This window comes from Catharus ustulatus, chromosome 3 (assembly GCF_009819885.2).
Source record: "Catharus ustulatus isolate bCatUst1 chromosome 3, bCatUst1.pri.v2, whole genome shotgun sequence".
NCBI lineage: Eukaryota > Metazoa > Chordata > Aves > Passeriformes > Turdidae > Catharus > Catharus ustulatus.
Genome location: NC_046223.1, coordinates 78654112 through 78678124, shown reverse-complemented (window position 1 = coordinate 78678124; position 24013 = coordinate 78654112).

Below are 24013 nucleotides of genomic sequence, written 5' to 3'. Positions count from 1 at the left end.
GAGGCTAGGTGCTGTATAAAAGGATCACACTAATTTGTAGATATCATATAAATATTGTTATGGTGTATCCTATGGATTCATCCAATCTCAGAAAGAGGACCCTGTGATATCAGTAAGGTAATTTTCACACTGAAAATCCTAATGCTGTTTGCACTGACTGACTAATCAACTATTAAGGAAACAGTGTCTTTAATTTGGAATGGTGTGAAAGTCAAGGGGTAGTATACTGAAAACATGTGACTGATTGACATGGAGACTCTTCACTTGGGAAGATAGCACAATATCTATTTAAGAGAAAGATCCTACTTCAAAAAGTATATCCTGGCGTAAACAGGGGGACCAGATGCTCTCAGATCTCATCTAAGCAGATGCAAGCAAAATCCAGGAGCAGCATCCACCTTTACAGCCAACAAATGAGAATATTGAATGATTACAACTAGTTAGTAACATTTATAATTTTTATCTTCTCTTAAAAAACAAAACAAAACCCCATGAAAAACCAGAAAAGAAACTAAAAAACCAAAAAACTCCACCTAACTTCTAATTAAATATAACACCTGCTCCCAAAATTGCATAATTTGTCAAAGCAAAGGTTTTTCTAAGTAGTGGATAGCAATGTATGAAACTGTGTAAATTTCTCATCCAATTTATATAGTACTCAGCCTGATTAGGAGCTTGGGGTGAGTTACCTGCTGTCTCTGAGGCTTGAAATAAAAAATGAGCCAAAACTCCTATGGAGCTGAGAGAAAATAGCACAGCACAAATCAGTGTCACACGGCTGAATTCTCATCTGATCCCAAGAACAATCAACTCACACTTGTTGCCAAAAGAGAGATGCCCCTGCCCTGTTCAGGAGAATGCCAAAATACCAATCAGCTTGAACTGAAACCATGCCAGAATCATGATTAATATTACACTTAAAGGAGGTAAATGACCTTACCCAGGTGCTTTGGCTTCGTACCAGTATGGTTAATATATGTATGTTAGTTTTATTTGTGGTTGATATTGATGAAGCCAGCAGTGATGAAGACAGTTAAAACTTCTGCTTTCTAAAGCACCTATGCAAGGTTTAGCAGTATCACCTCTAGTATAATTATAGTCCTCCAGATTTTTCTCTCTCTTTTTTTTTTTTTTTTTTTTTTTTTTGCAGGTTTCACTTGTTTCTTGCTGGTTTACTGGAGAAAATAGAAGAGTTGGAAAAGTTGGAAGGAAGAGAGGAAATGGTGAGTTAATAAAGAGATATAAAGATGTCAAGCTGGGAGGAGCAGAGCTCTTCTGCTCTGCTATTTAAACCTTCCAAGACAGGTTGCAGTAATGCGATCTCTTTTCTACATTAAGACTCCCCTACTGTATTGCAGGTCTCATTTTTATTGTGTGAAGCATTTAATCTCTTCCATCTTTTTCCTCATTCATAACCTGGTATCCAATTACAGTAACTATTCTTGCTTCCTCATGCCAGCTATATCTTTTCAATATTTATTATTTTCAAATAGTATCTCTTACCACAGACTTTCTTCATATTTTTAGCCTTAAAAAGCCAATTAAAATTCACAGGAGATGATAAGTCTAACTTCTCCACTGTTTTTATAGATTTTCATCACAGTAAGTTTTTACATGCAAATATAATCTTCAGCTTGGTATTTCAGAGCTAGGCAAAAAACCACGGCCATTAGCACTTTATGATTCCTACTGAAATTTGCCCCAGGTGAAATGTTTGCTTCACTGTAGCTGATCAGAATGATTAAGAGATCAAGTTTAAATAACTATTTTTATGCTTCATTTGACATCTCAAAACCTGCATGTGCATCTGTTTTCCGAGAAGTGGGAATTCTGACAGAGAGAACTGCCTCAAGACAGTACCTTGTAGTGTATTTTAAGTAGTTACTAATTGCCACCTTCAAGTTGGATGAGCTTGAACAAACCTGTAATATCTCTAATTTAATCTATGTGCAATAATTACTTAAAACAAAATAGTGTTCTGGCCTGCAGGTGTTCATACGGTGAGTACATTAAACCCACTTCAATATCTTCAGTATCTCCCTATACCACTGCCTTTTCAAGAAATTTTGGAATTCCAATATATGGAGAGAATGATGCATTCATATGTGCAAAAATGATAGCAATTGTGATATTTTTTTCCAGCCCTATTCTAAGAAGCATACAAGAAAGTTCCCAACTGTTTTCATTTCCAAGGGTGAGGAAAATAAAGCATTTTTCAGTTCTTTTAAATAATATGAGAATATAAACAAGCCTAGAGACTGTAGCTAAGTGTCTTTTATTACATGTTAGTCACTGACCTACCTATTTCCAATTAGATTTAATGCTCAGTAACATAATGTACAAAAATAGAAATACCTCAGAGAAAACATCTAAAAAAGGTTATTTTAAACAACCAGCTCTAGTATTCTAATTTATCCAGTAAGACATGTATTTTAACAGGAAAAGAATCAAAATACAAAAGCATAAAAATACGCTAATATTACTTAGTCCACAGCTGGAGATTTTGACAAGAAATGGGGAGGCTGCTGACATACAAAGAGAAAAATGGGCTTTTTATACATACAAAATATAAAATGATAATTTTTATAGGACTTTTGGTATATACAAAAAATTCTGGCTACTGGCAGCAAATACACAGAATTTAATGCAACAACAAAATAACCAACAGTATTTTTCTTGAAGTTACATATTGTATACTTTTTATTTGCATGGAGTTTCAAATTTGTTTTAGAAATGGTGACTTGACGAAAAACACAAAATAAAATGTATTCAAATTCCTTATTCAGTATAAAAAAGGAAAAATATTTATTGGATGAGGTGACTGTGGAAGACATAAACATGGTTCAATTCAAGGTTTTGAATGTCCCTGAAGAATAACCTATATAGCTAATTTTTTTCCTGATATATACAGGCTATAAAGCCTTCAATTGTCCCTTCAATGAGTTATTCTCTATCTTATCTCAGTTTTTAAAAATAAACCTGGAAGAAAATAAAGACCATTTCTTTTTTTAAATTTCACTGGATGTGCCTTTAAAATATATTTCATCCCATGAAAAGGTTTTATTTTACTTCAGTTTTGTTTTGAAACTTCAGAAAGGGTTTTATTTTTGTTTTTTTTCCTTTTCATAAATCTGCAAAGAAGCTGATGATTTAGCCATTTGCGTAATGTGGATTAAAACGTTTTGTTTTGAAGATGACACATGATATTGTGCTCAGCTCCATATGTCAGGAAAATGATTCAAATACCCATGCAGTGTTTAGTACAGAGGTCTTCTTCTATTGACAGTGTTCCTGTCAATACTATGCCACGAATTGACAACATAAAAATGCCTACTTTTTCCCAGTGATTCTTTTAACAGTGCGGAAATGTTGTTCAAATAGGGATTCCTTACCTCTTGCAGATAAAAACATGTCTGTGACAGAGAATAGCAGTAGTAGACAGCCTGACTTTTGTCATAAACTTCTCATTAACACCTCATGTACTGACAGGCTGCAGTGCCAGGAGCAAACATGCCCAGAGAGACCCTCTCATCATCCCTTGGGGATCACTCACCCTCGCTGAGGTCTCCACTATCTCAGGTCCTGCAGGAAAGGAATGACACAATTGGATGTAAATGTAGTCTCACAAATTGCAAATTTATTGTGCCCCCCCTTTTCTGCTCCAACATTTTTCAGGAAAGACAAAATTTTATTCCACTCCAGTGTAATTTCACATGTTGAATGCAGACTTTTCAAAGATGTAGCCTAGAAGAATATTGTTTTAGTTCTACTTAGATCTTTCCAGAAAGACACTGAAGGACTTTGCTATGAAAATTTCAATATTTTCCACAATTCCTATTTATTTTTTCCAAACTGAAATACCTCTCATATTGCTTTTTCTTGAAATCTGACTTTCTTTGCCGCTCTGTGGTTTCCATCTTATGAATTATATAATTCCTAATAAAATAATATGCTTAGAAGGAACACTATCTAAGCCTGAGTGTTAGCTTCTAAGCCTGTAGTAGCTTCATTGAAGCATACTACAGCTCATAATACCATTTCAGTTACAGAGTTTGTGAAAGATGTACTTTGAATTAGACAAAATCAGAAGGTCATTATTTTGAAAAAAGAAAGCAGGTAATTAGCATCTGAGAAATTTCAAAGAGCAGTGTCTGCTATGATAAATCCTCCAACAGAGGTAATTTTGGTATTAGAAGTGTGGAAAATAAGTTTCTATATCCATTCCTGAGTCGAATCATCTTTTTGGAGTTTTATAGTTGATAAGAGCTCAGAATCATGGTTATTCTAGAATCAGAATATTAAAATAAAATTCACATACACATTTGACCTTTCTGTCATCAATATTTGACTTGTGTCTTACTACTAACAGTCTAAGAAAGTAGTAGCAAATGTATATTTATTTTCAGCTTTCCTTTTAAAGTGTTCTTCTCATGAAAACAGAAGACAAAAAGCATTTCCTGCATTCACTCCTATATTTTTCCCATTAATACAATGTGTATCCACACATGCTAACATTCTGGTTGTGTGATTCACCCCACCATGTTGCAATAATTGCTATGTTTTCACTTTTTTCCTCCAGAATTCTTGATTAAAATTCATCCTATTTAGCACTCATGCCATTGGATAATAGGAAGCTATAGGTAAGGAAAATGTGCTGCTCCAAATGGGTTTAAAGACTCTCAATGGACTTCCTGCAGCTTTTGCTGAATGTTCTAGAATTTAAGTTTGGTAAAAAACCAGAAAGTTCACAGAGCATCAAATATTAGGAAAAGCCTTCACTGTGTAAACCATGTTCAGAAATTTTCAGAAGAAAACATTTTTTTTAAACAGAAAGATTCCTGTTCATCTTACTGCATTGTTAAATATAACAGTGTAATTACCTATGCTGTTAAACCAAAAAGCTGCTGATTGTCATAGCAGAACCAATAAGCTATGGCACTTATCCACTGTGACTAACTGCATCTGCCACTTCTTAAATCCCATTCAGTTGAAAATGTTTCTTCAACATAACAGAAATCGTGGCTACACAGGTTTACAACATTTTACCTTTAAAAGTTTGTTTTTTCTTGAAGGAAAAACAACAAGGGAAGAACTTCAATTTTTGTCAGCTGAAAACTGCTAGGATGTCTCAGAAAGTTGTTCAGCAACAAAGTTTTTTTTCAGTTTATCACAGAATGGTTTGAGTTGGCAAGGACCTTTAAGACCACTTAGTTCTAACCTGTCTGCCTTGGTCAGGGACGCCTTCCACTAAACCAGGTTGCTCAAGGCCCCATCCAGCCCTGCCTTGAACACTTCCAGGGATGGAGTATCCACAGCTTCTCTGGGCAATCTTCTCCTGGTCTCACCACCCTCATAGCAAAAGATTTCTTTCTAATATCTAATCTAAGCCTATATTCTTTCAGTTTAATGTCATTCACGCTTACCCTGGCTCTATGTGTAAAATATACAATGATCCCCTCCAGCTGTCTTGTAGATTCCCTGTAGGTAATGGAAGGCAGCTACAAGGTCTCCCCAGGGCCTTCTTTTTTCCAGGATGAAAAATCCCAACTGTCTCAGCTTGACTACTCCTCACAGAAGAGGTGTTCCAACCCTCATCTTTGTGGCTCTGCTCTGAACTCACTCCAACAAGCTCCTGCCTTTCTTATGTATGGGGCTTAACATATTTTGATTTTCTAGCTTGTATCTTCATTTAGTCTTAGCACAGCATTGTAGAAGAAATTTCAGAAAAAAAAAATACATGAAATTCCCACAGAATTGAAGAAAAAGATTTAGTTATTTTCCCAAAAGGGACTTATTCACCTGACATTTGCAAGGAACTGCTAAGGGAATTTCTCCTTCAATTATCTCATATTTTTTATTAACTCTACACCTTTTCTGGCATTTAAAATTGCTTGTGTTACCACAAACATTCTTGTATGATAGGATCCAAGAAGCACAGAAAGTAGGAAAAACTAAGTTCCAAATATTTCTGCACATAACCCTTTTGGGTTTCACTTGCAGTTTGAACTGTAATCAGAGTTTGAAAGCTCAGCCTTAAACAGTGATATTTATGGGGGAAAAGTACAGGGATGAAGTAAGGGGAAAAGTCAGTATGAAAACAAGGATTGAAAGTACAGTAAATTCACGAATACAAGCCGCACTGAGTATAAGCCGCATCTCTGGGTGTTGGCAAATATTTCGGTTTTTGTCCATAGATAAGCCGCACACGAATATAAGCCGCTCTGTCGTTCGCAGCGAGGACCCGCGTGCAATTAGTAACAGAACCGCGGGAGGGCGGGGTTTACTGGCTGAGCTAAGGCTGTGCAGGCTCGGCCCGCTAGGGGCCGCTGACGGGGCCAGGTGGCCCAGCCCGGTGCTGCAGCTCGGGGCCGGCCGCCGCTGCCCCTGGGCTCGGTCACCCCGGGTCGGCGCTGCCCCGCGGTGGCAGGCAGGGACGGAGCTTCCCCCGCTCCTACGGCAGCAGCGGTGGGCGGGGACGGAGCTTTCCCGCGCCCGTGGCGCCGGCGGCGGGCGCGGACAAAGCACCCCGCCCCCCCCCGGGCCGCGGCAATGGCGGCGCGGGGCTCCCACCGGCTCCCCGAGACGCGGCAATGGCGGCGCGCACTTCCCCCCCCTCCCCGGGCCGCGGCAATGGCGGCGCGGGGCTCCCGCCGGCTCCCCGAGACGCGGCAATGGCGGCGCGCACTTCCCCCCCCCTCCCCGGGCCGCGGCAATGGCGGCACGGCCCCCCCGTCGGCTCCCGGGGCCGCGGCAATGGCGGCGCCCCCCCCCCCGTCGGCTCCCCGGGCCGCGGCAATGGCGGCGCCCCCCCCCCCCCCCCCGGGCTGCAGCAGAGGAGGGAAGAAGAGAGCTCTCCCGCCTCTCTCCCCGCCCCCTGTGCTGCCTGCAGGGAGCCAGGGCAACACGGTAACACTGTAACAATTGCGAAATGCCGGCTTTTACTGGCCGGTGCTTGGCTCGGCACTCTGGCTGGCACGTCTGGGGTTGTAAATGTCAGAAAATTATTAATATATTAGCCGCACCCGACTATTAGCTGCACTTCCGGGTTTCCACCAAAATTTTTGTCAAATTGCTGCGGCTTGTATTCGTGAAATTACTGTATTTTTAAACAAGGAGAGAGAATAATTGGGTTTTTTCCTTCCTTCCCTCTGACCTGCATTGGAGAATTCAGAACAATATATTTACTATTATTGCTATATTTACAAAACATGTAATATCAGAAATACAACTAAAACCTTATGAAGAAGTGTTTCATAGAAGAGTTGCACACACACAATAACAAAAATACATAAAGTTGAAGTAGAACTATTTGGTGATGTGTTGCTCACACTGATATATTCTCTCTGGCCATAAAGTGTAGATATAAATTTTAGAAGAAAATGAAAAAAACCCAAAAACATTAGCACAGTGGGACACCAAGACCCATATCAGGGCGCTGCAGTAACAGAGTTGAACAGAAATTATACTATTAAGGCAGGCATAAATACAAATTTTGCTTATAGAGCTAGAATTGCAATGTGAAACTCCTGGAGAGGGAAATATGCTTCAGGGTGGTTAGTTCTGTCACTGAGACCATGCATCCATAGCATTTAAACAACTATGGATAAAAGTGAAAAAGCAGCATCAGTAACTTTACATCCTTTTGGATAGTAAAAATACCTTAGTAGAAAAAATGAAACAGTTTCTCATTCTTTAGAAGATCAGAGCAAGCTTTCTATTGAAGAAAACTGGGGGAAGAGAGATGGCAAGAGTGGGGACCAACAGGGAAGGATGAACACAACCAACCTCCCAGTTCCCAGGCTGTGCCTCACTTTACCCTGATCATCTAAAGTGAAGTGACTCATAAAAGCTTTGTCAGCCACACTCACTTTTCCCAGGAAAGATATTTCATAGCTATCTACAGTAGCTGGTAGGATCCAGATTTTAGAGGTGACCAGCTCTTATGGCAGTAGAGGAATCCTAGGCAGATAGTTCAGTCTTCCACACGGCTAAATATAGGTCAGATTTGATCAATTTTGGTAACTCCTCAAATTAATCAGTTGAATGTGACTAGGGTGTTCCCTGACACTGAGCTCTACTTGTATGTTATGACTCCTTGAATACATCAAATATTTTTGCTTTCCAAAATGAAGTAGTAGCATTCAAATTGTTTGTAGGAACTGGTCCATGGCCAGTGTTATTGTGTGTGCTGTGCTCAGGAATTGTTCAAGTAGTCCTGCTTGGTATAAATCAAAGCTGTGTCAGGTGCCATGCTAAGAATTTAAGTGTGGCAAGTGAAGTAACACAGCATAGGAGTCCTGGCACTGTCCAATTTTCCAGTATAAAGCAGTCCATATGTCTTTTCCCTTAATCTGTTTAGACCACTTTAGAGTTTTGTGCTTTTTAATGGATGAACAAACAGCTATAAGTTTTAGCCTACGAGGTATACATCAATCACTTTTATGTTAATTGCTGCTAGACAGTGGAAGTCTGTATACTGCTAAGTGGCAAGAGAAAAGCCTTCTGCTGAAACATTCAAATAACCCAAGTCTACTTTTATCTAATTAAATACTTAACAGGCCACTTCTAGCTAAACTAGTGCAGTAAAATCAGGGGGGATAAATGGTAAAGTTTCAGATCCAGCTCACCAGTATAAAATTATCTCCATAGTCTTTACATCATAGTTACCAATTAATAAAAGAATCTAAATTATATTAAAATATGTTTGTGGAGTTAGAATTCCATCTATGGTTTTCCATGCCAGTTTCAGGCTTACAAATGATTTATTTTAAATTAATTTGAAATGAAAATATTGGAAAAATCTTGCTAACAAAACACTGCTATTCCATTTAAAATGTTTCTGTTGCTAAATCTTCCATTACATTTTTAGTTTACATCACCATGCAGTGGCTACTGGCCTAAACCCTAATGTATTTCTTTGGAATTTATGTCATCTGTAAAGAGTCATATCCATGAGCACTATATTACAGCAACAATAACACATGCGTTCAGTCTTAAAAATAATTTTTCTCGAAGAATACAGATATTCATGTTAATTTTTGGTGAAAATTAAATAGGAGTTCTCTAAGTGGTACTTGTCATTAATGGCAAGCACAAGGAGTGGTAAGAGTAACTCCACAGGAAAGCTGGAAATTATTTTCTTTCTGTTTTTCTTGCAAAACTGCAAGAAACCAACAGGATTTACGTTTCTACCACAAACCAAGAGGAGTTACATTTCTTGTTGTTTCATGCGCCTGCTATCATTTACAATGTTATCATGTTTGGGTGATACAGGCAGACACCAAGAAAAGGAGCATGTGGTGGCCCCAGTACTTTTCCATGCCATTGACATATTACTATACAAACAGAGATGTCTCTTGGAATGTGTTGCACCCACTTTCTGTGCCTGCCTCACCTTCTACTCTTGTTGTCTTGTTAACAGAAAAACAAAGCAGTGATAGAACCTAAAAATGCCAGTTGTCAATTGTATACAGTATAGATGCATATACCTTGTATTTATTTCTGGTAGGTTTATTTGGATGGGATAAAAATATATTTATTTGGTGCATTTTACCTGTAATTACTAGAAAGAAATTTATTCACATTAGCAAATATATTTTTTTTTATCTTTCGTACCCTTTATTGCAGTCTTCATCATATAAAGTCTCAAAGTATTTATTTCTTGAAAAAATGAAAAAGGTACTTAGAGAGTTTTCAAATAGTTCTTTACTGCTCTAGTTTTTACTCTACCACATAGTTTTAGTGAATCTAAAAAATTAAAAAAAAAAAAACAAATCCGATAAGAAACACAAAATCAAAATTAAATGCCGACGGCAGCCCAAATAACATATTTCATTACTGTTTATGAGCCCAACAGTATAGCAAAATCAATAAATCCTGCTCTCACAAAACTATTTTTTATCAGTACATGGGTTTTTAAAACATTATTTAATTATTTTTCAAGAACCTTTCCATGTTAGGAAGAAATGTATAAAACTATTTAATCAATAATATGTTTCCCTTTGATCTTATCATAATTCCTTTGCTTTTATCAGGGTATGAAATGTTTATGGTCAAACAAAGCTTGGTGAAAGTTTATGTGATTTATCATCTTTAGGCAGGAGGTTTCTTTTTAGAAAGTAACCTGAAGACTTGGGCTCTGATCCAGGCCATCTCATAAACATGCGATTAATTATAGACACAGAAACAATGTTCTTAAAACCATGCACAAAAAAACTCAAAATCACATTTTATTTCCTTGGTCTGCATCAAAACTTAAATTAGTAAGAGATGCCGGTCCTGTTCTGTCTTTTTGGCTTTTTCCTTCCCTTGTTGCTTGGAAAACTAAAATATTCTTAATTGTGATATACTGCTAAATTCTATGGAGGAATAAAAAAGTTTTGCCAGTTCATACTGAGAACTGGATAGACACCTGGAAACTTTATTTTTAGTTCTCTACACATCAGCTTGTCACCATTTTTCAATACCTAGTTTACACTATAATGACACAGTAAGTGGGAGCCTCAGTCACTGTCTCCCTGCTGATGAAGCAATCAAAATGCACCTGTTTTCTACTGGGAAAAATGCAGCAGTAGTTGTGGTGGCTTTTTAACTGCTATATGGTAATAAACTACCATTCTGTAAACATATGAATTGGAAAAACTTTCTCTTACTGTTTGCAAATTGAACATGAGCAGCAGGACACTGGTTCGTGCATTCCTCTGTGTGGTGACAGACCATACAGACACAGGTAAAAAGTTATAGTCATGCCCAGCAAAGAAATTCCAAGAATTTGACCTATGGGAAATACCTTCTTGATTACAGCTTCAGCACCGATGATGTAAGGATCATGCCCTGGCTGAAAAGAGGTTTTGCTGTCTATAGAAAAATGTCTAACATTCTTATCTCTAGCTGTGGCCAATCTCTGATACTTTGAGCTATTTTATCATCCCATGCTACAAAGGGAATAAAAGCAGGATGAAATATTCTTGGACCTAGTAGCTGTCTAAGGAAAGCCAGAAGCTTTAGATTAATACTGTGTATTACACGTATCACATCTAACGCAACCGGGAGAGAGAGATGACTCTGTTAACCTCTCTTGGGTGGGGGGACACCCACAAACTCATATGCTTTAGTCTCTGACATTATCATGATCCCTTACACATCCTACAGTTGTTTATACAAGCTTATGTTCTCCATTACAAAAAAGAAAAAAAAAAGAAGAAGAAAAACAAACAAAAAACCAAAACATTGGTTCTTTTCGCTTGCAATACCATGGGCTGAACATGAAGTATTTTTTTCTGTATGCTTGACACCCCCTTATTCCTAAAAATATCTGAGTTGAGAAGTGATCAGCTAGTCTGAGATCTTAAAAGGCTGTCTTTCTGAAGGGAAAAATAACAAAAACAAACTGTTGCTAGTTTTAAAATATTTTCTTTTTTTGGTTTATACACATTTCTTAAAGGAGTGGGAGAGGAATAGCTCAACTTTGTTGAAAAACCCCACACTTAAAATTCGACTTGCTATGAATTTCATGACCCATTGTGATCCTGTAGGAATCCTGACCATTTTTGCTCTTTTTTTTTTTTTTTTTTTGTTTCCCTAAGGAAAGGGTTTGCTTTGTTTTCCCTTGTTTCCTTCATGATATTAATGAATTCAAAGATGGTTCCAGTTTTCATTGCTTTAAACACTGTGTCCTGGACATTTCCTTAGCAGGTCGAATGCTGAGGCCCTGCCAATCTGATTTGGGATCTGGACATGTCCCAGTGACACTAAACTAACATTCAATTGTTCTCTCCTTTAAACTAAATATGGACTACATCCAATCACACTAGATAACAATAATATTATGCATAATAATGTTGTGCACAAAAGAATTCTTAGCATATTCTTAAAGCTATAAGGTCAAATACCAGAAAAATTAGGAGATACCAGATATAAATTCACTAGTGTTTTTCTTTGTCCTACTAACACCATTTTTTCATGGTCCACTGACTCTTGCAGCAAACTGTGAAATAAACAAACCCAAGTATTACTGCACCCCCCAACTCATAATGTGGCCCTCTGTCTGATTCAACTCATACAATTAAAAAGAAATTATTAAATATCTTTTTTAGCTTTTCTATGGCAGTGATCACTACAGCATCTGCATGTTCCATAAATATTAATGGGATTCTTCATAGCATTTTAGTAAGAGGAAGGGGTGGTGATCTTGTTAAATAAAACTGAGGGGAATTACAAAGAAGCAAAATTTGAAATCAAACTTATTAACACAGTTAACATTAATGCATTTTCTATTTCCAGAGCAGTTCTTACAGACAGCAACTGCAGCTGTGAACTCTCAGCAGTTCTGAAGAAAACCTTCCCCAAGTTAAGCCTGCAGAAAATGATAGAGATGCAATTAATATACAGTCTTTTAAACTTCAGCTTTCTATGGCTTAAAATATTGACACAGATGTTTTGTAGTAGAGGTAGGAACTGTATTCATTCATTAAGACACTATTTATTACTCTTAAACATCCTCTGACTACTTTTTCAGTAAGCCATTTCTGGTTTTGCAGGGATAAAAAGGATGATACAAATGACAGTCTTTCATTCCCTAGCACTGATTCACACTGAAAGTCTGCCGTCATCTTGTTGCAATGAGTTTGACACAGTTATCATAGCACATGTATTTGAATAAAGACTCCATTCTGAACTTCCATCCTGTCTTGAAATTTTGTCTGCTCATCTCAGTCTCATTTTCCTCACACAGAAAATTCTGATTCTCTTCTTCTCCTCAGATTCCTCATTTCTGAGTAAGGCCAGTCCACACTAATATCACAGTGTGGCAGTTTCCAATTTAATGTGTTTTTCAGAGTGTCTCCCTTTTGTAATTCAGTCCTTCTGTTTTAGGCTAAAACATCTTCCTTGCTGTGAGGGTGGGATCTGAACAGGAGAGAAAAGTTGGCATCCACAAGTGTGGAGTGGCAGAGGAAATCCTTTGCCTCAGGCAGACACCAGTATAGCACTGTCATGATATCTTAGTTACTGAAATCTTAGAAGTCATAATTCTCATATGAAACTGTGGTTCTTCCTAAAGCTTCTTTACATCACAAAATTGAGATTAATTTTATCAGAGACAGAAAGCACAGTTCTGGTACAAATTCCACCTTCCTTACTGAATCAAGGTACTGGATTGAATGATTTTCAGAATTTATGTTGTGAAATTTAATATGTTCTCCATATTTATGGAGGAACATTTTGTCTGATTTTCTTATTAGAAGAATAGAAACCAAAAATACATCTGAATTGCCACAGAGGGCTATCACAAATTCTGTTTCATAAGGTTTAGAATATCAAACTTAAAAATTACAAAAAGCAAAGTCAGATAGCTTTAATATGAGCATCCCTACTGACTTCAATAATAATACTTTTGAAGAGATTAATGTAAATTCTTTTCCACCAGTATAGATGTTGCTAGCCCCATGTTACAGATTTATATGATCTAGAAGAAAGAACTGAAGCAAAGACCATCAGTGAAGATTCCTGGGCACAAAGCACAACTATTTTGTTGTACCTGACTGCAAATTAAAATTAAAAGTCAAATTCTAAAGCAACTATGTCATCCAATACTTCTGTTATTTAACTGTGTTCTGACAACAGGCTTACTACCTGGCCAAGTTGGCTGAAGCTCACCCTCATGTACACAGTGTGCTGCCTGTTTCCCAAAACTTTTTCAGAGTGCAACCCTGAAAGGCCAAGGCTTGCATAGTTTCTTGTAGGAATTGCAGTTTGGACAAAAAACCATTACTTTTCATTAATTCTTTAGTGAGGCTCAGGAAATAGATCTGCACTTCCAGTAAAACTAGCAACCACTCACCTATCACAGTGGTAAAGGAGATGCCATAGGCAAGAAAGGAACAGGCATTTTTAAGACCTAGTACTATGTTTTCTACTGAGTAACATTGCTGCATCAATGAACAGCATTGTGGATTTTGTTGTTTTGCAGAAAGGCATAATGTTTCTGTGCTTCATGCTATTGTCACTTTTTCAGCACTTATGTCTTCCTGTAAATGTCGTTTTTAGTCCCTACTGTGCGCATTGCCCTACAGGTTTTTTGTTCTTTTGTCACCTAGAAAGGCATCACCTGATTCTTTCAATGATGTAGAAGCAGATATCACTAATACAAGTGTTTTAAAGATATTCCTAAAAATGTATATAACCTTTGAGTAGTTTTAATGCATTCCAATAATTTCTATTTTCCTTATAACCTTGCTGAAACTAATATAGTGGTATTCTCATAATGTCAAAGTCCCATCCCTCAGAAAATGTTAATATATCATTTATTAGTTTAAAAGGTACCATCTTAACAGTCATTTATTTAGGCAAATAGACCTTTAATTATTTCTGATTTAGTATTAAAAAAAAAAAAATTCTGGAGGTATTATCACCATTACCATATTAGACTAGCCCTGCTTTTTAGTTTCTGCAATTAAAAAAAAAAGATATTTAATAAAAAACCCATGTAAAATGTGGAAGAACAGATAAACCAAAGACACAGCATATTATATATTTCCCTAGTATTTTCTTAAATTTAATGAAAAATTAACATTTCTATTAATTATTTACTTCATAAGCTATTGGTCTTAAGGATAATTTTCTGAAGCGTGTATTTATAGGAAACTGGCATTTCATGCTGCAGCTATCAAATGCTGCCATATGTGCTGCCTTTTGTAGAGAAATTTTAATCTACCTTAGGATAAATTTGTTAAAATGTAAAATAAATACAATTTAATAAACTTCAACAGAATAAGATTTTAATATTCTTCTTTAATTCTTTGGCTTTCAAGCTTTTATGCCAGCTTCATCACTATTAGTCTATGTGAATGCCTACTCATTTTGGATTTTCAGCTGTGTATTTATGTTTTGGATTCATCCCAATCGACTTAAACCAACTAAAACTTAGGTACTTGGCCTAAAAGCATCATCTGACCATGCAGTCACACCTAGTCACCATTTATTCATTCAAGTTCCCCCAGAGGATGATTCATCCCACCCTCAGATTGCTATCTAAAATAGAAAGGATTAATTTTTCTATAAAGGGTCCTACTGGTGGTAAGTTTAAACACTTGCAAACAATAATTTGTTTGTTTTGTTAAGTTTCCCTCATGATTCAGCATTGTGGGTGCCAGAAATGACTGGGAAAAGCATACACACAATTCTCTTCTCCTTCACAGTGGAGAACCAAATAGGTCTGATTACCCAAGACAGTCACTGCGAGTTTCTGAATAGCATGGTACCTCACTGGCTAGTGCCATATTCTTTTCAAGCTTTGTTTCTTTTTCTTCCCAATATTTTGTTATTTTAAAACATTTCATAGCTGTTTTAATGTAGACATAGATAAGGGATGAAGGTGAACTGCTGATAATAGAAGAAAATAGATAATAAACCATCTCAATATGTGACGATAATTGGAGTCAGAGAACAGATCTATGGTATTTGATTTCATAGTAATTAGAATTAAAGCTCATATGCTTAAAAGCTTGCCAATACTGGCATAGCAAGAATCATGTGTCTGGATAGCCTGTGTCTACTTGGGAAATTTTGATATGGAATTTAAATAAAATGCAGCTACGAACTTTATTTTACTTCTGCCTTTTTGTGGTTGAAAGTAAATCCAGGTTGCAGAGGTGCAAGTACGTCAGAGACAGGAACAGAGGTACAGAGATATTTAGGTAACAGGAAACTCACCACCTTGAATTATGTCTGATTTTCAGAGTTCGAAAATGACAGTATTTTTAATATACTTGTGAAAATAATTAATACATGAGTATTTTAACTGACTGATGACAGACTGAAAGAACTTTGATGACACTCATGGGAGAATAGTGCTGCCAAGAAATTTTTGTTATCATGGCTGAAATCTTTCATTAGCAGCAGCTGATACTACCAGTGTAAAAACTGCAAACTGAATAGACATAATAATTCAATAAATGAAACTTTTTTTTTCATTATGTATTAAAGAAAATGCTTTCATTATGATGAAAGCGTTGTTGCAGATAATTTATCTGAGATGTTTATCTAGTTCAGTCTGTTCAGAACTGTTTGTGGCCACAATGCACAGAAAGGTGTATTTTGGTGCTTTTGTTAGGTTAAGGTATTCACATTACAAAAGGCTTATAAATGTGTGTCTTTTTCTGACCTAGACTTTCAAATAAGTTTCTAACTTCACTTCTTTCCTTGAGTTTACTTACACTTTTTCCTGTATATTTATAATCCAAAACATCTTCAATTTCTTCATGGTCTTCCCACTGTCCTGTCTATTTCTTTGCAAAAATTTCTACTAATCTTCAGTAAAAAGAATTGTTTTGAAAAAGATAATTCTCTCTCCAGCTCTGAATTGAATTTTCTCAGCTTACATACCTCTTTTCCATTTAATGTTCTTTTGTAGTAGCTATTGAGTTAAACTTTTATTCTCTGGATCTTTGATTTCATTAAAGAGCCTAACCCAAGTGGAGGAACAGCTGAGGCTCATCACAATGTGTCAGGGCTATGGTTCTTAGCTGAAAAAGAAGAAAACAGAATAGAAAACATGCCATGGAAGTCACTGTAAGAAAAGGGAGTGGAAACCAAGTAAGATGTTACACAGAAACATACTCTGAGAGATTAATAGACAGCACAAGAAAACCAACTACGATAATTCTAAACTTGAAAAGGTAAAGGGGGTTCTAAAGAGGATGTCAAAGGAATTGTGAAGATTTGTTCTTTCCCACCTCTAAAGCTTTGTCTTAGCTTGAGGGAGACATGGGGGAGTAGCAGGCATGCTTCATCTTAGGTGTTGGAGTTATGTCCCAGGACTTATGCTCTGTCTTTAAAATTCTGGCTTAATTCAGCAATAAACCTAATATAGGACTCAATTTCTTAAAGTAATAATAAAGAAAACAAAGAAATGAAAATAAATATCTTTTATGTCTTTCAAGGATTTTTTTGTTTGGTGTTTGGGTTTTTTTTTGGTTTTTTGGAGTTTTTTGGGATTTTTTTTCTTTTTTTTTGTGTAGCAAGAATAAGCAAAAATATACCCATTTTCACTTGAGCTCTTTAAGTAATATATTTTTTACTTTAGAAAAAAATAACATTCTAATTTGCCTCTTTTGGTTTATATCATTATCTATGACTTTGGCAACTTATGCATTGGAATCAGAAATTACTGATGGCTTGTTAAAAAAGGGTTTTAATGAGTCATTGCTAAACTGAATTAATTACATGACATACCAGGTGAAATTCATCTCTATCTAAAGTAATAAAGTTTTAAGAAAGTGATAAAAAAAATCCTAAGTGATTGCTCAATGAGAATCCATATGATTTTATACTTACTGCCACTAAAAACATAATCATTTAAATGGTACCCACTAGATCATATCTGCTATCTGCTCAAAGGAGATTACAGTAATTTCACGAATACAAGCCGCACCAATTTGACCAAAATTTTGGTGGAAACCCGGAAGTGCGGCCAATATTCCGGGGCGGCTAATACATTAACAAAATTCTAAAAGCTGCCAACACGGAAGTGAGAGCCCGCGGCAGCCCGAAGCCAAGCTGGAGCCCGGCCAGCCCCGGCAGAGGTAGGAAAGCCTGGCAGAGGCGGGGCCAGCAGTGTGGGGGGCGGGCGGCAGAGCCTGAGCCAGCAGGGCGGGGGAGCCCGGGAGAACTGGGGCTAGCAGTGCAGGGGAGCATGGCAGAAGCAGGAAGGCCGGCGGGTGGGGCTGCCTGGAAGCGGGGGAAGCCCAGCAGAATCGGGACCAGCAGCGTGGGGGAGCCCGGCGGTGCGGGGGCCTACAGTGCCGGCCAGGGCGAGGAAACGCGGCGGCGGTGCAGACGGGAGGGGGCGGCCGGCGAGGCCAGCGGCGGCGGCGGCAGCCCGGCGGCGGGGCTAGGGAACGCGGCGCGGCCGGCGAGCCCGGCGGCGAGGCTAGGGAACGCGGCGCAGCCGGCAAGCCCGGCGGCCGGCGAGCCCGGCGGCGGGGCTAGCGAACGCGGCGTGGCGCGGCCGGCGAGCCCGCCAGCGGGGCTAGCGAACGCGGCAGCGGGGCGGTGCTGACGGGAGAGGGGGGCCAGCGAGCCCGGCGGTGGCGGCAGTACCACCCGGCCAGCCCCGCCGAGCCGTGGCGCTGAGCTGGGCCACCCGGCCCCGTCGGCAACCATGAGCAGGCCGAGCCTTCCTGGCCCCGCCCCGAGCCAGTAAAGCCCGCTATGCCGCGATCCTGTTACTAATTGGCCAATTTGTGAAAGCTGCGCACGGATTCTCGCGACGAACGAAAGTGCGGCTAATATTCGGGGTGCGGCTTATCTATTGACAAAGACAGCAACATTGTCGAGGCACCGGGGGTGCGGCTTATAATCCGTGCGGCTTGTATTCGTGAAACTACTGTAGTTCATTTTACCACTATTTTTATGCCTAAACCCATTTGTTTATTGTTATCTGAGGAGTATTATGGTTTTTCTTGTTTACAACCCAGGTGTCTTAAGGAAAAAGGTATCTAATCCTAGGAGAGAATAATTTCTGAATTTTCCCATTTCATGACTACCTGGCTGAGAGATATCTGCAGTGGTTTAAATCAAGAACTGCACTAAAGAAAGTCAAGAACTGAACTAAAGAAAGAAAAAATTACAGGAATTTTTCTCTTGTTTTTCAGATATTCTAGTGCAAGTTTCCGAAAAATCACTTCATTAAAATTGATTCCAAATTTTGGGGGGTAGATCTGAGCTCAGTCGGCAGAAAGAAATACAGAAGTGTGGTGAGATAGTATTGCAATTTCTGGAAAGAGTTAACCTCCTCAGAACAGGATCAGGAACAAGAACCAAAGCAGATATGCCTGCAATAATCCCTTTAAAACACTAGATTATGACTTTGTAGATTGAAACAAACACATGGAAAGAGATTAGTCCCTGCTTCCAGGACATTGACATATTTTTTGGTAATAATTGTGAAACATTATTAAAGGAATGAGTTCTCTCTCCACTCATCTGCTGCAGAAAAAGTGAAGAACAAGACATATTAAATGGGTATTCCAATGAAAAGAAATTTTAAAATTGTGTTTTGAGAAAAATCTCAATTTTGACCATATGTGGTAGTTCATTCCAGGATAAAATGTTGGATAAAGCGCTTTCCAGTTACATGTTCCAGAAAAAATCCTGCTCAGTATTCTGAATACTGAATTAAATTTGGTCAGGAATGAAAAAAGTGTCCCAATGGTATTGTTATCTTCATCTGTAAATGTCCATGTTTTTCTGGGAGCTCACACCACTGCTGTGTTGCCTGACCGAATACTAGAGAACAGCACCCTGGCAAACTAAGTCCGTTCATTAACACACTAAAGTCTCAATATGTCTGTGCATACACCAAGTTCTCCTCTATTAGAAGCTCTTTTTTTAACTCAATAGCTGCACAGCAGTGTTTCTATTATACTGCAGCAACCCTGAACAAGTAACAAGGACTAGTCTCATGCTTGTATTCCAGATCCTGTCTTCTACCATTTCGTGAGACTAGATGATAAAATTCTATATCAAAAATTAGATTAACTTCTCTGTTTTTTTTATTTATTTCTGATATGTCCAACTATCAAGCCAGTCTAAAAATCCCTAAAATTCTCCATGTTTCATGTGACAAATAAAGCACTTTTGTTATAAAGAAAGGACCAGAAAGTCTCATTCATGACCATCAAATAAAGTACCTGTGTACTTCATATCTGGACAATCAAATGTTGCTGATTAGGTTTATAATTACTAGTGACTCTCTCATTATAAAAAGCTGATTGTGTTGATGTACCACTTGACCTTATCCCTGTATCATGAGTAAGTGGGAGTAAACATTAGCAGTACAATCTGCAAATCAGTCCACTGTTTGCTTCAACAGGAATTAAAAAACATATATTGAAGAAAAAAAACAAAATTTTTCTTATTCTAGGCAATAACATTATGGATTTTTATTTTAGCAATCTTGTACTGGATTCACCAGGAGTTCTGATTTAGTCAAGCCAGCACCCAATAAAGAACTGGAGTTCTTACAACAAGGACCAGCTGGGAAAAAACACCCAAACCAGTGGCAACATGTGGACATGCCTGACAAAGCAGCACAATTCAGTCATCTGCTCAGTCAGACACAGAAGCTAAACATGAATAACTAAAGACAGAATGAGCTATTCACCTTACATCCACTTAAAAGCCATATGAGAGATACTGGTGTCATCTAAATGGATTCATCTCATCCAAGAGGCATCTGAAATAAGAGAAACAAAATGCTGTAGACAGTGCCTACTACTCTCTCACACAGTCTGGAGTGATTAGTTCAGATTCTGAAGTCTTTCTTTTATGTGCCTAAAGGTGCATGAGACTAATCCCATCCTCAGTGTTTCTTTGCCTAAATTCCCAAAGGGGTCTGATTGGGCATTCCCTCTCGGAGCATGCCTGAACAGTACTGACAATTCTAAGCTGAGTGTAACTGCGGTTGACTCATGTTTTACCTAATGTCTTAATGACTGAAAAAATATAAGGTGCCTGTGTCAACTTACCCATCAGCCTAAAATTTTCTACTTGGCAGGAAATTATCCTGACTAAAATGCTGTGGGCTATAAAGGAATGAGAAACTCATGACAAAGGCAAATGTTGTGACCACTGTGTGATTGATTAAGTTGCTTCACTAGGCCTCTCCTGTTAAAGCAATTGCTTCCACAGTGTAATATAACAATCATTTGACTAGAGGATGAAAATGAATCTAAAGTTTGGTATAACATACAAAAATAGGGAGGAAAAAGAGGAGTCAAATGTAGAGGTAGATGAATACTGAGGACGTTATGTAAACAGAGGTGGGTGGGTGGAAGCAAACACACAGTTTCTTCACTGTGAGATGACTGAACCTTCTTTTGATTGTAACCAGCTCAAAGTCATAACTTTGGTAACAAAACATTTATAAACAAATTTGAAAACTGCTTGTAATGACTGCTATTCACACCCTTGAGCTTCAGGTTACAATTTAGTATATGATTTTTATTTCATATTTGTCTGTATTGTCTTGGGAGTCCACCAAGTCAGTGCCAAAGAATTACTTAGAAGATACTCAGTGCATTTATCACAGTAAGGGGGCAATAATCTGACTTTCAACAAATGGTGTACTCTCTGTAAGCACTTTACAATTATGTTCATGGGTAAAAAGCTACCTGGAATTACATAGACTTCTTTAGGGCAGCCTGCTGTTCTTTAAGATAATCTTACTTGTAAGGTGCTAATTAAAAAAGCTAACAAAATTTGATAGAAAATGTAGTCTGATACCTATCTTTTGGTAAGAAACTTTTCTGAACCAGGAAAAACAATGATTTGTAAACCAGACATTTTATAAGATGGATCATTTTGAAGCTCAGATTCTTTCAGATTTGTATGTACAAGGACATGTCATGAGTATAAGATGCACACATGATAGTAGAACCATAAAGGTTATAGAATTTCAGATGTCAAAGATCCACCAAGCTTTTGTTTATTTTATTTTGCATGCACTAAGAGAAAAAATAATTCATATATTTTAAGTGAAAACAGCCATTTTCATGTGGATTATCAGATTGGTGATTCATAACAGGAAATCCTAGTAGAATCGGATTTATTTCTTGAAGACATGAAGGACAACCTGGCTGAATTCGGGAATTTTGGTTCAGTGATGGATAGCTGAATGAAGTAGAAATGATCTGTAGAAAACAGATGATATATTCATCTTTTGTGGTATTAAACCTTTCCTCCACAGGATGATGTGACACCAGCTTTGTCATTTCTTCCATTTTGAATTACTAGTCTTTCCAAGGCTCTTGTTGTAACTTGTACATATGAAACAAGAATGTCCTGATGATCAAAGTAATGGATTTAACACTTCAGGATCAGTCTGAGATGTAAGTGATTGGAAGTGTTCGGTTTTTATTTTCTGGTTTTTAGATCTCTTGAGATTGTTTTGGAACTGGGCATTTACCCAAGGAAACAGGTAGAAATGAAATAACACTGGATTGTTAACCTTTCTAATAAGCACAGAAATTTGAAGACACAACAAAACTTCTTTTTAAAACAAGTATCAACTATTGAAAGTATTTGGTTTTCTTTGAATGATAGCATCACGCTGCACAATATTTCAAACCAAAAAGGATTTTAAAGTACTAAACAGCCTTATAACACCAAAAGGAAAACAAAAACTTGTATTTCAAAAATCCATCATCCTGAAACTGTTTTATTTTTTCTGTATGAAAAGCTTTTGTAGTCTGTCACAAAAGGGGGTAGAAAAAAGAGAAGAAAAAACCCTCCCACTATCTTGTAGATGTCCTGATATACTACCACATCTTAGGGGAAAATGATAACTTTTTTTTTGCATTTTAAAATATTTTAACTTCTTTTATTTCTAGGACAGTGACAGCAGAAACTTATTAGGAATTAAAAACATTTTTAAATATTTCCTAATTCTTTCTCAGCATATTCTAGTGAATTCTCCTGCTGCCAGCTATGCAACTTGTGGATTTTTTTGTGTGTTCGTGGAAAGACAAAACCTCAGGTAGCCTAGATGTAACTAAGGGAGTCCAAAATATTTTAGGTTTCTCTAAAAATATTATTCATAAAAATGCATACCTCTTTATGCTTAATTAAGCAAATACATTTGGAAAAAAAATATTTCGAATCTCCTTGACTAAGGGTTCTATTGGAAAAAAGGAAGGAAAATAAACAAAGATGTAGAAACAAAGACACAAATAAATTATTAAGAGGATGCAGTTTAAGAGCTTTCCTTCTTTTCAGAAGTGAGAAAATTTATGAAGAAAGCAAAATTAAGAAATCTGGAGGCTCATTGCAAGTCTGCTTCACAAACTAAGGAAAACTTGCAAAATTGTGAGGTCACTGGGAATCTAAAATACAGTAATTTCACGAATACAAGCCGCAGCAATTTGACAAAAATTTTGGTGGAAACCCGGAAGTGCAGCTAATACTCGGGGGCGGCTAATATGTGAATAATTTTCTGACATTTACAACCCCAGATGTGCCAGCCAGGGCGCCGAGCCAAGCACCTGCCAGTAAAAGCCGGCATTTCGTGATTGTTACAAAGTGTTACTGTGTTGCCCTGGCTCCCTACAGGCAGCACGGGGGGCGGGGAGAGGGACAGGAGAGCTCTCTTCTTCCCTCCTCTGCCGCAGCCCGGGGGAGAGACGGGGGGCCCCCATGCCGCCATTGCCGCAGCCCGGGGAGGAGGGGGGGAGCCCGCACCGCCATTGCTGCGGTTCAGGGAGGAGGGGGGGACCCCGTGCCGCCATTGCCGCAACTCGGGGAGGAGGGGGGGGGCTCTGCCCCCGCCCTCTGCCGCCGTGGCGGGAGCAGGGGGTGCTCCGTGCCCGGCTGGTGCTGCGGCAGGAGTGGGGCCGGGGCGAGCGAACCCAGAGGTGGCGGCCAGCCCTGAGTGGCACCACCGAGCTGGGCCACCTGGCCCCGTCAGCAGCCCCTAGTGGGCCAAGCCTGCACAGCCTTAGTTGAGCCAGTAAACCCCGCCATGCCGCGGTTCTGTTACTATTTGGCAACTTTGTTGCACGCGGGTCCTCGCTGCGAATGACAAAGCGGCTTATATTCAGGTGCGGCTTATTTATGGACAAAGAATGAAATATTTGCCAACACCCAGAGATGCGGCTTATACTCAGTGCAGCTTGTATTCATGAATTTACTGTACTACTATTTTTGGTTTTTAGGAGACATTTATTTCACTATTTCACAAAAGAATAATATGATATTTCTGACTTTCCTCTTGGAAATTGCATATGGCTTTTGGTTTAGACAGTTCCTTGGCTTTTTCAAATTTATCTCTAGCTTCCCAGGGAGCAGTTGCTCAGTTTCCAACCTTGGCCACACTGATTTCATTGCATCTCTTGCCTTGTAATTTGATAAAATGTCTCTACAATTAGGCCATCAGCCTTTGGAATGGGCAAAGTAGAGGCACCTGGCATTTGAGAAACATTTGAGCATATGCCTGAAGTTTTCTGCAACCTTAAAA